General features: G+C 34.6%; 1 long non-coding RNA gene across 1 annotated transcript in view; it reads right to left on the bottom strand.

Moving 5' to 3' along the window:
• Nucleotides 1-18114, bottom strand: part of LOC122209987 — a 139432-nt gene that overhangs the window by 75681 nt on the left and 45637 nt on the right. Inside the window, exon 2 of the long non-coding RNA XR_006197866.1 lies at nucleotides 16743-16846. This is a non-coding gene — a long non-coding RNA (uncharacterized LOC122209987). The remainder of the gene's footprint in view (nucleotides 1-16742; nucleotides 16847-18114) is intronic.

The following is an 18114-nucleotide window of genomic DNA, read 5'->3' as shown; positions in this document are numbered from 1 at the left end:
ATTTGGTGACACACTAGAATGTAGTTGCATACACTTCTGAAGTTTTAGCAAGAAAAAAGAACAGAAACTTGTAAGCAAAGAAAATGTTTTAATCCAAAGACTGACTCATGTCCTGGCAGAACCTGTAGATCCAATACCCATTCTCTCAGTCTCATGTAAACTAGTTATAAAACAACTACAAATTGCTGCTAAATATTCTGCCTAAAATTCATAATGAACCTCTAGGCACCTTGACAAAAGGGCCATCACAGCATACAGCATGGATGAATACTTGCATGACAGTGAAAATAGCAATGATGGCTATCCTGAAAGCTTATATCCATCAATATGTAGACAGAGCTCTGTAAACTATACTGCCATTTCAGGAGCAATGTGACACTGAAAATACTCAAATTAAAATGCCAGGCATTTAGCAGCAATTATCTAATGGATTTTCATTTCCATGGATTTATTCCAAATTTCTTATTTCTAAATGAGAAGTGTGCAACATAATTTCTCTTTGGGAGCCTGTGTGAAGTGGGGCCCCTGCTGTTTTGCTTCTTTGAGCTCTGCTCAAAGAAAAGCATTTCACAAAACGATACAGAGGAGAAGGTGGAAGTGTGCGTGACTATCGCTTCTTGTCACCTGAGCTGGATTTTATGTATTAGCTGTGCTGAATAATACATGAATGGAACATAATACACACTAAAATTCTTATGAAAGGCCCTTACTCCACATATGTACTAGATGCATTTCAAGCTAAATTAACTGCCCTTTTCTTATTCCTAAGCACAAAGCCTACAAATTAAAATATGTACTAATATGGTACATAAACCACACATTCAATCCCAGAGAGATTTTTTGCTTACTAATAGTAGAAGCCTTCTAAACTGACTACATAATTTGGTTTTCTATTTTTAAAAGAAATAGAAAATAGAAAAACAATCAAAACCCATATTAGTCCTATCTCTTGGTAAGAAAAACTGAAGCTTTAAAAATTATCTTAGTTTGGATTTTCTGTAAAACAGAGCAGGAAGGGAGAGTAAAGTGCACTAACATTTTATTTTGAACATGTAAACCCAGGAATCTATTCAAGGTTCCCTCCACCACCACCACCCACCCCCAGCCCCCAGCCAAGCTTACAGACAAAACTCACAGGTGTCTGCACTTGGCCCTAACTCTTTGTTTTCCTAGGTTGTGATGCCTTCCATTCTCAGAAAGTAGACCCCAACTACAAAACATTCTTTTCTAGGCTGACCACAACCCACATCTCAGATAAGCCCCAAACAGAGCCCCTTAAAAACCTGCCACCCCTTGGTCTACCTAGCCAAGAGTCCACCCCCTTCCCACACTCCCCATGAGCACAGCTACAACCTTTCCACATCCTTCATATCCAGCCTGATAGAAACTTAGGGCTGACATCTCTCTTGATGACTGGCCCCTCTCCTCCCTTGGAGAATGAATAAACGCTGTCCTGCTTGTTGCTGTACTCTTTGAGCAATTCTTTGCTGCCTGTGTCACGGGCCACTCTAACATCAAGGCAGCAAAACTGTGGAAAAGGGGAAATGAAGTATGGGGAATATGTGAAAAAACATGTAATTATTCATTACCATGCTGTCTGTTGCTTTGCAATGAGCCATGAAGAAGGACATAGCAAGTCACCCAACCGACATCCACTTGGCTTCAGAGTCATCCATGAGAAGAGAAACTAAATGATACTGTAGAGAGTTGTGTTGCACCATCCTGATTCTCTCATTCTCCTGTTTCCCAATGGATGAAGTTTATACCATCAGGAAGTAATTCCCTTGAACTTCCTGTTGTATCACTGAGCCCTGTCAGCTGTTGTTTCTGATGTCAGACCTCACACTGTACAGTATATTATTTCATCCAGATTCAGAAATGAAAGGTGATGAAATCTCTGGGCATGTGGCTGGCCACTCGTGGCTATATGGGGGCAGCTGAAAGAAGCCAAATATTTCTAGGGAAATGACTACTCAGACCCAGACAGTGGAAATTCAGAAATTCGTGGGCCCAAAAGAGTTAATTAGGCACTTGAAGCAGAGCAAGCAAGTAGCTGAGGAGATGATAAGGAATTTCAGAAAGTGCATACAATTTGAGTCTGATACAAAGACCAACAAATTACACACACAAAACATTCTCTGATATTGATGAGGATTTGTATTTGGTAAATAATAAATAGAACAGAACCCAGTATTGCTGGTTTTTAAGGATTTGTTGCATAAATGATCCTTGTTGCATAAAAAGGAAAAATGCTTTCTGTATCAGCAATGAAAATATGAAGTGATTTGCTAAGTTGTAGGAGACTGGTTTGCAATATTATATTTGTTTTATCTTTTGGAGCACAGTTAGTTTGACTGAAATGTTTAATATAAGGAATCACAAGAAAGGATAGAGAGTATTGCCTCATGGAACATGATAGTTTTAAGTAATTCACCTACAGCATAACTATCAAGTTTCTACTTGATAGCAGATGGTGAAAATAAAAAGTGTATGGTCACCAGAGAAAATCTCTGTTATAAAAAATTCCTCCGTTTTAATCATTCAATAAAACTATGTTGAAATAAAAAATCTGCTAGGTTAAATACTTCATAGAATTCTTTTAAGTTTTGGTAGCATGTTGGGCTTTTTCTTCCATATGTAAAGTTAATTTTGTTTTCTCTAGTAGTCTATTTCTCCAGAGATAAAGTTTACATATAAATATATATATATATATATATATATGTATGTATGTATGTGTATATATATGTACATGTATTATATATGTGTATATATGTATATGTATGTATATGTGTGTGTATATATATATATATGTGTGTGTGTGTGTGTGTGTATACACACATACCCTCACCTGGCTGACTCCTATATTGAGCTAAAATATTAAACACTTTCAAAATATATATTTATACTTTTATTTGAATATTTTGGAGGCAGGGGACAGAACTCTGAGAAAGTAGATAATATATCATTAAGAGTTCTAACACAGTAGAGCCTCATTATTCACAGATCTCAAATATGTGAATTCACCTAGTAGCTTAAATTTATTTATAACCCCAAAATCAATACTTAGGACACTTTTATGATCATTCATGGATATACACAGAGTGGCAAAAAAATTTGAATTGGCTGATATTTATGCTCTTGGCTGAACACAACACTCTGCCCTCTTGTTTCAGCTTTCATACTATACACAAGTGTCTTTCTCACCATCTACTTAGTGCCACATTTTTCATATTTTTTGTGCATTGTGTTGGTGACTTCATTGTTTTAAATCACCATGAAGTATACTGATGACCTGCCACCTAGTGCTATTAAGCACAAGAAAGCTATGATGTAAATATTTATAAAATATTCAGAGAAAATATGCATGTGTTTATACAGAGAAATATACAGAGAAAATGTGCATGTTAGATAAGCTTCATTCAGGCATGATTATAGTACTACTGGGCATCAGTTCAATAATAATAAATCAGCAATATATATTAAATAAGGTGTCTTTATTAATAATAAAATAATAAATTATTACATAATTTATTATATATACTATAATTATAAATTAATAACATAATCATGTAATTTATATAATAAAATAATAATAATAAAATAAAACAAGGTTATCAGTTCATCAGTTGATGAACACATTGCCACAGGAGGAACTTAACTTTTAATTTCCTGTAGGAGCCATGATTCAATATTTAATAATCAGTGTTCTTGGTGACTTTATAAAATAAAACTCCTAGGAGTAATGAGAATTGGCTGTGTTTGGCAAGGAGAAATGACCAAAAATCATATTAAGATTATTCCAAACTCTATTTGAGTTTGTTGCTTGATGTGGAGAAAAATCTGACACTGATGGATTACAGACTAATAGCTAAACTTTCTATCCTTCCTGAGCTCAATTCCATCCTTCCTTTGTTCCTTTCCTTACAAAGAGTACATAGGCTGATCAACAGAAATACTTAGGATAATGAGGGGGCAAGAAGGTCCAATAAGTGAAATTCCTCTCCAGTACAAAACTAATGGAGAGGTAAATAAAGTCTTCAGATAAAAAGAGCTCAAAATGTAATCTTCATTACTGACAAAAACTATATGAAATATAGATGCTCAGCTAAATGCACTTTCTAATACTGAACTCCAGATTTAGATGCACTCAACCAACCTGGCAGAGTCAGTGCTGACTAACTATAGTGCCTCTTTTTTTTTAATGTTTATTTATTTATTTTGAGAGGGGGCAGAGAGAGAGAGAGAGAGAAGAAAAGAATCCTAAGCAGGCACTGCGCTGTCAGCACAGAGCCCAATGCAGGACTCAATCCCATGAACTGTGAGATCATGACCTGAGTAGAGATCAAGAGTCAGATGTTTAACTGACTGAGCCACCCGGGTGCCCCACTGCAGGTACATCTTAATCAGGATCTGAGTCTTTTCTACAAATGTACAGGTTGTAAGAGAGGGAACAAGGGATGCTCCTCTAAAACAAAATGAGCAAAGAGTAAAAGAGGAAGAGTGAGCTAATATTACTCTTATTAAACAGATAATTCACCTCTTCTCCCCTGGGAAGGAAGAAATGATGCAAGGTTATAGGAGTATTACTCTTCTTCCACGTGGAATCAAAAAATGAAGAATACTCTTACCACATCCTCTGGAACTTTTTAGCATTATAGGAACAAGTTATATAATAATTCTGATTGCACGGTGGTACCATAAAGGTCTACTGATGATTCCTGTCACCACAGAAAGGTCATTTAGAACTTTAACACAGAGGATTTTTTTAGAGTTCTGTGTGTGAGATCTCATAATTGATTAAGTATATTTGGTTTATAATGTCATGCACCATAAAACAGAGATAACTCTGTAACAACAATCCAGAATTGGTTAAAAGAATATTTCCATTTGCTAACTCTCCTTTCAAAGTACAATAAAGTAATTGAGCCATAATAACTAAACTCCTACTCTTTTAACTCTATGAAAAAAATAAGGCAATAAAACATAAACCTTCCCCTTGTGATAAAACAGAGTTGAGAAAAGGGGACCATAACATAGCTAGAATTATTCCCCTGGATTAAAAAAAAAAAAAAGAATGGTGTTTCTAAATGTTTATTCATTTTTGAGAGATAGAGGGAGACAGAGCATGAGCAGAGGAGGGGCAGAGAGACAGAGAGAGACAGAATCTGAAGCAGGCTCCAGACTCTGAGCTGTCAGCACAGAGCCAGATGCGGGTTCAAACTCAGGAGCCACAAGGTCATAACCTGAGCCTCAAGTTGGATAGTTAACCCACTGACCCACCCAGTTGCACCAGGAATGGTGTATCTCAGCCACAGACTAGGACTATTTTATTTCAATTGAAATTCATCATGTCCATCATATGATATTAATGAGACCTTCAGTTTACCTAGATCTTTTATATGGCAGCCAATATCACAGAGATTATATGATAACATACTCCTCTGGGTCAAGGGATAGGATAATTGGAGAAATGAATAGTGTTACTTCCTGTTTGTTCACATCATTCCAATATAATTTTTTTTCCCTTTCTTGTCAGGTATATTAAAAGAAAACAGTTTAAAAAAATTCCTCAATTCCATCTGAAATAGGTAATAGGGACGAACAGGATTTGCATAATTTAGCCCCAAAACCACTTGTGATGCCCATTTTTCAATGTACAGTTTAGTACAGATTGGAGAAACTTCTTGAATGAAGAAAGTGATTACATTGATCAAAAAGAAATCTAAACAACCATTACTATTTTTGAGTTAGATAGAAACTTTGATATTAGTAGACTCTGGAAGACCATTAAAATTTACCAAGAAGTATGTTTATTAAATCTATTAAAATGTTATTGGGGCGACTGGGTGGCTCAGTCGGTTAAGCGTCCGACTTCGGCTCAGGTCATGATCTCACAGTCTGTGAGTTCGAGCCCCGCATCAGGCTCTGTGCTGACAGCTCAGAGCGTGGAGCCTGCTTCGGATTCTGTGTCTCCCTCTCTCTCTGACCCTCCCCCACTCATGCTCTGTCTCTCTCTGTCTCAAAAATAAATAAACATTAAAAAAATTAAAATAAAATAAAATGTTATTAATAAAGAATGAGTTAAATTTAATATTTTATAAATAGTGGATAAAAATCTGTTTTCATATTATTAAGAATTTTTTTGCAAAATTTAATTGAAATATTTAATTGTATCAGGCATCATTCCCTCACTGGACTGTAGTGATGACTCTGGGGTAAGGCAAGTGATCTTGTAAGTGTGGACTATTTCTGTACTCTATTCATTTCCAGTGTTATATTTGCTTACACTGCACAGTTTTAAATTTTACATTTGAACATATAAGTATCCTACTTTTGTTTTACTTTTTCAAGATGGCCATATTGTCCTTTGAGTTTATATATAAATTTTAAAATTGACTTTTCAATATAAACAAGGTATAAATAATCTTCTGGAATTTTGATTAAAATTGTTTAGAATTTATATTTCAATTTTATAACATTTGATGTATTTATACTATTGAGTTGTTTCTACCCATGAAGGTGATATATTCTTTTATTTATGTGGTCTTCAAAAATTCCTCTCAAGAATATTTTGTGGTTTTTACACCTGTTATTAAATTTAGCCCTAAGGCCTAATTTTTTGATATTAAAATTGGTATTTTAAAAATTTCACTTTCTATTGTTTGTTGCACTATAGAAAATACATTTAACTTTTTACATTGATCTTGCGTCCATAAATCTTATAAAATTCAAGTTTTAATCTTTAAACTCTCTCTGTAGCTTCTTTTAGTTTTCTTTACATACAGAATCATGTTTTCTGAAAAGAATAACAAGTTTATTCAATTCTTTCTAATCTTAGTCAATCTCAGTACAATTTTGGACAGAAGTAGCAATAGTGGGCATTCCTACCTAATTTACACCTAGTTTATATTTCAGAGAAAACGTACTATTTCACTGTTATGTTGGAAATTTGCCATAGAATTTGGTAGGTAGACTTCTTGGAAGGAACTAGTTGGAGGGACTATTCTGGAATTCTCTCCCAACTCCCTAGAGGGTGAGAGATACACAATAAACAGTATTACAAAAAGAATTATGTTCTGTGAAGAAAGGTCATTGCTGGTTCCAGATTGCTTATGGTAAACTACACTATTATTTATAAATTTATGAGATATGGATCCCTGTAGAATATAATTTAAGCTCTAACTCTCTGAGATATAAAATAGAGATGTTTCATAGTCTAAATAATTCCTGTTCTGAGGGATGCATTAAAATTATTGAATATATGAAGTTACTCTCTCTGCTTCATCTGAGCCTCTTCATTGCTTGTATCCTTACAAATTTTTGGTATTAGATAAGGTTTCTGATTAATGTGAGTATAATCTGACAATCTGATCTTGCTTAATGTTAAAATGGCCAGACCAAAAAAAAAAAAAAAAAAGAATGGTACATTTTATCATAAATTACTTTTTCTACCTCTTTTGATATAATCATGTGGGTTTCGTTCTATATTCTGCTAATGAGGCAATTTATAATGAATGGTTTTCAAATGTTAAACTGACCTTACATTCCTGGAATGAACCACATCAATTGTGATACGTATGTGTTTGCATGTTTCTTTGCAATCTGATCAATCTTTGTCTCAGCCGACATATTTAATTGGTTAACATTTAATATAATAATTGAATATTTGGCTATGAACTTGGGTTTAAGTTTACTGTCTTATTTGTTTTCTAGGCCTAGATTTTCTCTTCCTTTTCTCTTTCCTTATTTTGGATTAATCAGGTTGTCATTGTCATAATCATTATCATTATCATTTCCTTTTGTCCTTCTTCTGTGAGCTTCTAGTTTTACAAATTTTTATTATTCCTTTGGCAGCTGATGTAGATATTTCAGAATACAACATTTAACTTATTATAGTTTATCTTAAATTAATAATTTTAACTCTTCAGGAGTGGCCCTGAAACTCAACTTACATAAAACCAACATTGTGAGATTATTTATATATCTGATCATATCCTTCCCCATATACCTGCTGCCTTCTACTTGTTTTCTTACAGTTTCCCCTAGCATATGCAGAAAACAACAAATATATTAGGGGAAACTGTGAACAGTATTTTGCTGTCATTTCTATATGGTTTCCTCCCCTCTGAGATCTCAGCCCCTGAATCCTGGATGCTTTGACTGCCCAAGAATCCATGCTCTTGTCTCCTATGCCTAGTAAGAACGTTTCAGACCTTAAGCAACATGCTTTTGGACTGAGCATTAGTCTTTGCATTGAGAATTATCATTTTCCTAAGGTTAAAGAATATATGAATATAATAATCACTCAATGTGTTTCTCCTGTCTCTAGCAAAGAAGAAACCCCTCAAGTGCTGGCTACCTTAGTCAATCTCTTATGCTTTCAAACAGGTTTTGTACAGTTTGTATCTTGCTCTCCTGGTTTGCCTTTGCGAAAGACTTAATATGATATAAAATGCTCTGTCACAGCTGGAAGCAGCTCTTATTATGATATTTTACTGTCAAATTTGTCCTAAATAGTAAAACAGCCAATAACCACAGACTTGTTTAATAAAATTAAATAATATAAAACTCATTTACTCAAAGGGAAATCTACAGAAGATAAAAGTGGATTTTTATTTTCCATTACTTTTTACTACCTGATTTCCCAAATACCTAAATTAAATTGACGCTTCTGATTTGTGAGAGGTATAGAAATGAGAGCTAATTTTTTACCAATCTAACACCATGTCTACCACATTATTGCAGGATTACATTTGTTTGAAATATTCAAATTAGGTAAATACATAGACAGAACACAGATTAGTGGTTGCCAGACCTTGTAGGAATGGTGAAGTAAAGTATAAGTACTTAATGAGTATGAGGTTTTATATAGGGGTGATGAAAGTGTTTTGAAATAAATAGATGTGGTGGTTGCATGACATTGAGAATGTATTTAATGCCAATGTATTGTTCCTTTTAAAATGATTAATTTTATATGAATTTCATCTCAACAAGATTTATATATGGACACATATTAAAGCTGTTACTACTTTTTAAAAAATCTAAGTGAGTTCTTTTAGGAATAATAATAACATTTGACCAAAATCTGAAAAGCTATTGTAATCCTAGGACCATAAAGAAAATCTACAAGGGAAAATTTTAAATGCACTTGGCTTGAGGAAAAAGCAGGGTAAGGTACAGAAGAAAGATTTTTTGTGTAGAAAATAACAAAAGCAATATTACCTTGCAATAGAATCTTGGACTGGTACTATGGGAAGTATAGAAAAATTCGATATTTAATATAATTCTGAGTCTTCTTATCAGTACTTGTAACATCCCTGGTCCCCTGTTTCAGATACAAAATTTCCAGATTAAAAAAAAAAAAGGCATGTGTGGCTTTATCCATATGTAAAATGTCTTAGTAAAAAAAATGACAGTAGAAAAATAAGAAGAGAACTGATGATTGGAAATATTTAATCAACAACTTCTGCAACTTCCATATTCCATTTTCTGTTCCCAAACTAAAACCCCAGAAACTCAAAAATCTAGGCTACCATAATTACCTTGGTTTTATGCATATTATATCTTTACACCTAAGTGCATGCATGATCACACAGGCACACAATCCCAAAGCAGCAACATCCATTCCTACTGAAGAGCCTGCTAAGCACTATATAAATGCATGGCTTCACTACTACTGCCCAAGAAAAATTATTAAGTCAAACTAGAAATTGGCACAGATGCAGATAAAACAAGAAATCCAGAGACAATATATGAGAAGATTTAGGTTAACTCCAAGAATTAAGCAAGATCAATTTCAGGCTTCTGCAGAATGCATTAGAGATATGTCAGCCATCAGCAGATGCTTTTAAAATGAAATGATTGTTCAAAAATGAGGAATCTGTGTGATACTAAAGGGATGCCAAGTAACACCAGTATGTCCTGAAATTGCAGATACTACTTTTATCTCAAGGGTGGAAGCAGTTGGCTTCCTGGAAGATCAGAGGTTTTATCAAAAACATTGTTTGAAAATTACAGGGAAAAAAAGAGAACAGTACAACATATTAATGCTCACCATATGACAAACCATATGCCATCTACATTCCTCAAACCATATTTCCAAGGAACACTGGTAGAATTAAAGGGGAATATTGCTGCACATTTTATTTAGGAAAACTTATAAAACCAAAATTTTAGTTGTCACTATGGTTAGGATATTCTAACAAGGAAGAGCAATTTGTCTGATAATAATCTACCATATTAACCATTTATTGAAAACTAAAGAGTTTACATGACAAAAAAAAAACAGGCCTTGTCATGAATTTTAAGCTATAAAAGTGAGATTTAAAACTAAAGGGAAAGATCATCAGAAAGCAAGTCTTCTGCTTCAAGTCCTCATCTATTTCAAATTCTCACTGAAGTAACTAAAAAAATAAAACACCAGAAAAAAGGCTATATTGCCACTCTAACCTAAGAAAGGGGGCCATTCATTTTTCAGACACTTATAGTATATTAGTTTTCCATTGCTGTGTTAAGAACTCACCACCAATTTAGTGGCTTAAAATAGCATCCATTTACCATCCTATAGTTTCCGTAGTACAAGCCCAGTTAAATGAGATTTTTTGCTTTCAGTCTCACAAGGCTAAAATTAAGGTATCAGCTTGTCTCTATTCCTTTCTGGATCTTGTGTTTTTTTTTTCCCAAGCTTATTCAGGTTGCCACCCTGCTATCCTGGATCGTTGACCTTTCCTATAGGAAGTTTATAGAATTTCACAACATGGCTGTCCCTTTCTTCTAGGTCAACAGGAGAATATCTCATTGCTTCACCTTCCTTTAAAAGAGCTTGACTCAATTAGTCAGTCTCACCCAGGTTAATCTCACTTTTGATTAACTCAGAGTCAACTGATTAGTAATGTTGTCATAGAGTGATATTTCGCTATATTTGCAGGTTTTGCCCAGGCTAAAGAGGAGACAATTTTATAGGCTGTATATACCAGGGGGTGGGAATCGTAGAGGACACCAAAGAATTCTGTCTACTACTTCAGGAATTAACTGAAGAGCGCAGGGCAAGTAAGACACCTTTTAGGGAAGTATTAACCCATCTTGGATCCAGTGTATTTAAAATAAGTAGGAAGAATAAGTAGTGGTACCCATTACAAAATTTAGGTTGGCATGTAAGGAACCACATATGAGAATGTCTTGTGGGGAGCCACCAAGAAGTGTACCATGTGCTAGAACTCAAGTACACAGGGAGACAGGATTCACCTGGAGAGTTCAGCCTACATGACACAGAGGCTCCATAAAGAGGCAGGACTGAGGAAGATGGACTATTTTAACACATTCTTCTTTCTTTGCTTAACTGTCCACCATCACCTCTCCCATGACAATTTTAAGAACCCCATTATGTCTTAACTTCAATCGACAATTTTATTGCTTTAACTTGTGCAAAAGAATGTGAACAAGTGATGATCCATCTTTCATCCATGTATTCATTGGTATATTATGCTGATATTGAATGGGTGAATGAAGATAATTGCATACTAGGGTTAATTGGTTAATTCTAAAATTTCCTTGTTTAACATGTCTTTATAAATGTTTTTGGCTTTAAATTTAAAAAGATTCATTTTCATACTACGCCTACTAAATGTTCCTGGCCCTTGAACAAGCTAAGATCCAATTAGCTATTTTAACTAACTAAATAAATAAACAGAATATTAGATCCCAATCTATAAATGTATTATTAGGGCTTAACTTGAGAGAGAACTAAGTTTACAAGTAAATCTTATTTAAATTAAAACCTTTCAATTATTTCCTTTGGAGATGGAAAAAAAGAGCTTTTTTCCACCATCTTATAAATTTCCTTTAGAAAGCAACTATTTGAATTGCTAATCACCTCATTTTTCTTTACAAATACTTCTGTAGAAAAATAATAGGAATAATATAATAATCTTTTGCATATATCATCATATTACAGAAGCATACTATAGTTTGGAATTATTAAAATAGTCTACTTCAAATTTCTCATTTGCTATAAAAAATTTAATATTTGAATGGTAAGCTCTTCAAATGAAGGCACTGAGACAAGATCAGTGCACATATACAGATATATACATCTAAATTATCTAAAGAAGTAATTCTAAGATATAATAAATTATTTAAAAATAAAGTATCTTAAACATGTTGATTTCATCTTATTCTTAAGAATTACGATTTTCTCTCTCAAAAATAAACATGAAAAATTTTTTTTGTGAATTATTATTTACTGATATCATTTGAATCTGGTCTTGGGAAATCTGACACATTGCAATGTTCAGAGCAGTGAAGAAAAAACGAGCTTTTCATCAGCCTCTACCAGCTGGGCCTTAGTATTCAGTAACTCTCATGAGCAAGAAGAAAATAAAAGTAAGTAGAAAAATAAGAAATCAGCACGATTCTAGCCTCTCAGTATTGCCATAAGTATATATTCTGGGCAAATAAGCAAAATTTCGTCAAAGTTCCCCATTCCCCAAACCTCTGGCCCCAGAGTTAATCCTGCTAATGCCATGAGAAAGAGGTGAGGCAAGAGCTGGGTCCTCAAACACTCTGGGCTTTGCAGAAGGAGTTGGGCCATGAAAGGTCCTCCAATGAAACAATTTTGTGTGCAGTAATTTTCACTTTGTGGAATGAGAATTCTGTAAGACAGATAGGATCCCAGGCCATAATTCCTTTAATCCTCAAAGGTTATCTGATATCCTTCAGCAATGCCATGGAAAGATCATCAGCAGTAATCAAATTGGAAAGATTATTCTTGACTTTTTAGGAAGGCTCTATTTCATTTTCATTTCATTTTCTAAATAAGAATCTATAGGACTTAGACAAAGTCAACTCTTCTGAAGTATTAGATTCTTTTTTGTGGTTCTTTATTGAACTCATTTTCAAAAGTCTGTTTGATTTCTAAGCCACAGTTTCTGTGTGGTTGTTTTTACGTGCAATGATTTATCAGCTGCCATTTGTCCCTCCAATAAATTTAAAAATGGTTCCCCATAACAGGCAGAGCCTTATTTTTAACAGAAATAATTGAAAAGGCACCAGGGCCTCCTTGAGAGCTCTGACTGTGCCACTGCAAGAACACCATTTCCTGATTCAAGTTAATAAGAGAGCAGCATGAGAAATAGGTTTCAAGCAACAGCATTTTTTTCAGGAGAACAAGTAGTTATCAGGTAATATTTGGAGAGTACTGTGCCGTCTTCAGAAAAGCAGAAATATATAAGATGTTTTTCCCAGCTAGGTCTAGTTGTTTACCAGCATCATTTTTGGACTCCATCTGTTTGGTCATGATTCCAATTATTGTAGAATAGCTCATGTACTGCACCGTGGAATTCCTTGTTTTACTGTACAGTCAGGACGTTATCTGTCCTGACCAATTTGCTATTAATCCATGCCGGTGTATGGGGCAATAATAACTACCACAGTACAGGAACTGGGTTTCAAGTAGCATTGCTATTACTTTAAAATACATGTATGTGCTTCTTAGGACTCCTTTATTTCAGCTATTCAGGTAGGCAAACAGGTACTCTAAGTATGATGAGGATGAGTTTATTTAAGTGAAAATGTAATGTTTTATAACAAACAAGATAATGATTTTATTCTTGCATATTTAGTTATTTATATTAAAAAAAACGTGTCCTTGCGACAACTGGTAATGAGGGTAGCAGGTATAAGCAAGACTTGGGTAGCATAATTCTAAAGCTGCAGCTTGAACAGCAGTTATTTTTATTGATTCTTAAGCATAAAAATACGTAGATCTTGATTTGCTGAAGATCATCCTGGTAACCACTTGTTCCGTCATTCCAGTTCTTCATTTCTTTCCCTTTCCCTCTACCTTCCTTTTCTCCTTTTATTCCCCCTTTCCTACCTATTTCACTGTAAAGCCTTATTACTGGCAGAGAAGATTGTAAAATGAAAAGTGGCATTGGTGAGAGTGAGAATAGGATCTTTTTCCTTCCTCATGCTAAATTTTAACTTCAGAGCGGTGTAGTTGAAAAACCTAGGAATACCTCGTACTAGTTTTCTAATAAAATTGGTTTGGAACATTTCGTAAGACTAATTCATTAATAGCAGTGCTTATTAAGAAAAGACTTTGTTACCCTTAGTTCATATTCTTTTAAAAATACAAATGAAATGGCTTGTCTGGCTTTTTAGTCTGTCTTTTTTTTTTAACCAGATAAAACTGGTAAATTATAAAGTTTTTTTTTCTTTGCTAATCTGTTTTTGCACAAACAATCTCAGTAAAAATGGTTTGCTGAGGACATCATAGTTATAACATGTCCACTGGGGCTCTGAAAATAAAAATTCCCCAATTATTTCATAGTAATAACCTCTGAAATTACACTATTTTATCCTGTTAAAGCTGTTGCAAAGTGGACAAATAAAATTATTTTTAATAGCATTAAAATTTTTATTTTGCTTTTAATTGATAAATTTTACATGTTTATTTAATTTCTTATAATGATCCTTTGGATATTTTATCATTCCTAAATAATTCATGCATTTTCATGTACAAACAAGAAATAAAATGGATTACAAAAAGCATATTAAAAAGACTTTAAGTGACTTCTTGGATATGTAAATAGACAGCTGAATTAGTTTCTGATCATCACTATGATAAATGATGTTCTCATATTAAAGTCTTTAGGTCAAGTAAACAAAATTCTGTTTGCTCCATTTGTTTCTCACACTTTGGCTTCCTTTTTTATAAGTTCTATGTCATATATATTAAAAGAGAAATTAAATCATTCCTTAGAATCTAAATTAACTGAGTTAAACTTTTTTTTTATGTTTATTTTTGAGAGAGATAGACAGACCAGGAGCAGGGCAGAGGAAAAGAGAGAGGGAGACACAGAATCCAAAGTAGGCTCCAGGCTCTGAGATGTCAGCACAGAGCCCGACGTGGGGTACGAACACATGAACTGTGAGATCATGTCTTGAGCTGAAGTCGGATGCTTAACCAACTGAGCCACCCAGGTGCTCCAAAGTTAACCAACTTATAAACTGTATTTTGTCATGAGTTTTCCAGTACTCCTATATAGATCTAAAGGGAAGTATGTTTTTTACATATTCACTTTTTATCAGTTATATGTATTAACATTTTGTTGGTAATGCTCTTTATTATAGCAACAACAACAACAAAATTGCTTTTTTCTTACCGAGTTAAATGTCTACTTATTCTATTTTTGTGCTTAAGCTCAAACTCCTAATAATTTGCTATTAGTTAAAATAACACTAGCACTACTGAAATATATGCATATTTCATGCAGTATATAATATATACCTATGGACATCTCATTTGTGCCTCATAACAAGTACATAAGAGAAACAATTAGATATTATTATTACACCAGTTTTCTTATACACTGAGATTATAAAGGGTAAATGTTATATTTCTTAAGGCCACTTAGCTGGTAAATATCAGCAGAATACAAATGTAGGTATTCAGATTCAAAATTTCAATATGTACCAGTTTCTGATAAGATCTGGAAACATAAAGATAAATGAGATATGCCTTGCCTTCTAGGAGCCCACAATCTACTGTCACAGAATTATGCTTAATGTTCTGTGAGTAGGAGCTTTTAATTAATTTTGACCTAGTCTGATACGATTACTAAGTCCTATCCTGAACTGAGTCTTGAAGAATGAAAAAGAATATACCTCATAGTCTATAGAAATGTAATAGGAATATTCTTTCCCCAGTGAAAGAACTACATGGTGCAGGAAAAGGAGTAGACCGAATTTTAGAATGATAGAAGAGGTGTAAAACAGAAAATGCCAGGGGATGAAGTGGAGAGTTACGGTAACTGAGGAATTTGAGTGATGGGGTTTTGACCTGGTATGTTATAAGTAGCTATTGAAGGGTTTTAAGGGAAAAAAAAGTGTGAATGCAAATATTTTATATTGATTTTTGGCAATGGTGTAAACATATTTGAGTAAAATGAGCCCAGAGGCAGGGAACCCAGTTAGTTGTTTGCAACAATTATCAAGTAACAGATGATAAAGGCCTGAACTAGAATTGGATAGGAAAATATATGTTTGAAGAAGATTAAGGGGTAGGAGTTGACAAATGATTGGATTTGGGTTGAGAGACAAGGAGGATTCAAGGTTGATAGACTGGAAGATCCCCAACTGAATGGAGGAACAAATGAAAATAGACTGGAAGGTCCCCAAGTGAATTAAGGAACAAATGGATCAAATCAGTTTTAGAACAAATCAGTTTTAGATAAGATGTGTTTAATTTGGGACAGAATTAGCGATGTTAAACACGTTCTTGTGAATATAGACATTAGAATAGCAGTTGAAAAATTGGGTATGCATATTTGGAAGTCACATGAATATTTGTAAACATTAAAAATGATAGTAAATTATATCTTTCAACAACTGTATGCCACATGAGATGGGAAATGAACAGAAAAAATAAATCTGAAAAACACTAAGAATTAGGGCTCAGAGGGGGAAAAAGATCAGAAAATAAGAGGAATAGATAATAAATATCTAGGGCATCATATCTGGAGTAAAGTTTTCAAGAAGAAAGTTGTGATAACAGCTACAAAGGCAGAAAGAGCTTCAGTAACTAAAAGTGATATTAGGACTTGGCAATGGCTAGAACTTTTTTTGTTTTGTTTTGGTAAAAAATAATCTGATTCAGAGATTTGTTCTTCCTTTGAATCCTCTGGGGAAATGAGAGGAAATGCTTATTTTCACAAGTACTACAGAATCATGATTGTTTTTACCTTTATAACTCCTGCAATGAGGTGCAGAGAATGACAGCAAGAAGATGAGGATTCACTGGCCCCCTCGTTGTAGACTTCGGCCTTGGCAGGCCCCACTCTGAATCCTTGAGAGGAAGCATAATGCTTGATAAACAACTTCTGACTGTGAAATTTTTAAAGCAAGCTAGTGAGTCAGATACAGTTTATAATTCCTCTCTGTATGAACTGAGGACTGCATATCCCAAACACACTGCTCCAAGTATTCCTCTTGACTTTTTGCGACAAGGTTCTCCCTATGTTCACTTCTCCTAGGAGGTGTTACCATTGCATTAATACTTATTTCCGTTCTTGGTGGTTTGTGCAGTGAATATACACTATTCTTTATTAATTGTATGCAACCTAAAACTCTTCTTTCAAATGGGAGTTCCCTATCTTTTGCATCCTGGTGAGAGGCAGAGCTCATAACTTCTGCTGAAGTTGACAGTTCCAGCGCCTTGTTTTCTCTATATTCAGATGACTTGCCTACTTTCTCTCAAACCCATTTCCTCCCCTTCCCTGCTCAGCTCTGTATCAGAGGAAGCCACAAGAGACTTCTGGAGAGGTCAGATCAATGGAAGGCAGGGATGGGTGTTTGGAACACAGGAGAAATGAAAAAGATAGCCAGGGTATTCTCTCTCTTATTCTGTCTTAGGCAGCATCTGTGTCACATGACCTCCATGACTCTATTTCCTGGGATACTTTCTCCCACATGGCCCCAACATTCTCTAAACATTCCTCAATTTATTTTTGGTTCCAACCAGATCTCCCTCTCCTGGGTTCTGGTAACACCCATTTCTCCTCTAGCCCCAGGAGTGTTTATTGCTAATCTCTGGATAGTCTTCATTATCCTCCATTTGGCTACTCAGCTCTTGCATCACCTGCATTAACCAATCCACAATGTTTATAAGACCAAATGGTCTTACAAACTAGACTAGACTCTGACTACCTCACTCAGCCTCTTTTGTAGGTAGGGGGCAGGTCTGTGTCTAAGGACTCATCACTGATATGCACTTAATATGGACTCTGGAAAAGTTGCTTCTGCCATGTTAAAGAGAGAACTGGACCAAAAACAACACTTTTCGGCTGTCCTGTGGGTTTCCGTGTGGGTTACAGTGCTAGTCATGGTATCCACTGCCCTATCTCATTACTGTCAGGGGTACAAGCTGCAGTTTCCAGTGCTTAGTGGCAACAATAACAGTTTGGAAGTGTGGTTTGGAGCACTGTTACCTCCTCGATACGTTTCTCAGCCATCTAGGAAATTCTATACATGATGCTTTTAATAATAAATTATTTGCCTAAGACAAGAGAATTCATTTCTCTTGCTTGCCACTAAGAACACTGACTGAGAGGTACT

This window comes from Panthera leo, chromosome A2 (assembly GCF_018350215.1).
Source record: "Panthera leo isolate Ple1 chromosome A2, P.leo_Ple1_pat1.1, whole genome shotgun sequence".
Lineage (NCBI taxonomy): Eukaryota > Metazoa > Chordata > Mammalia > Carnivora > Felidae > Panthera > Panthera leo.
The sequence above is the reverse complement of the archived record's forward strand: the minus strand, read 5'-3'. Positions and strand labels throughout refer to the sequence as shown.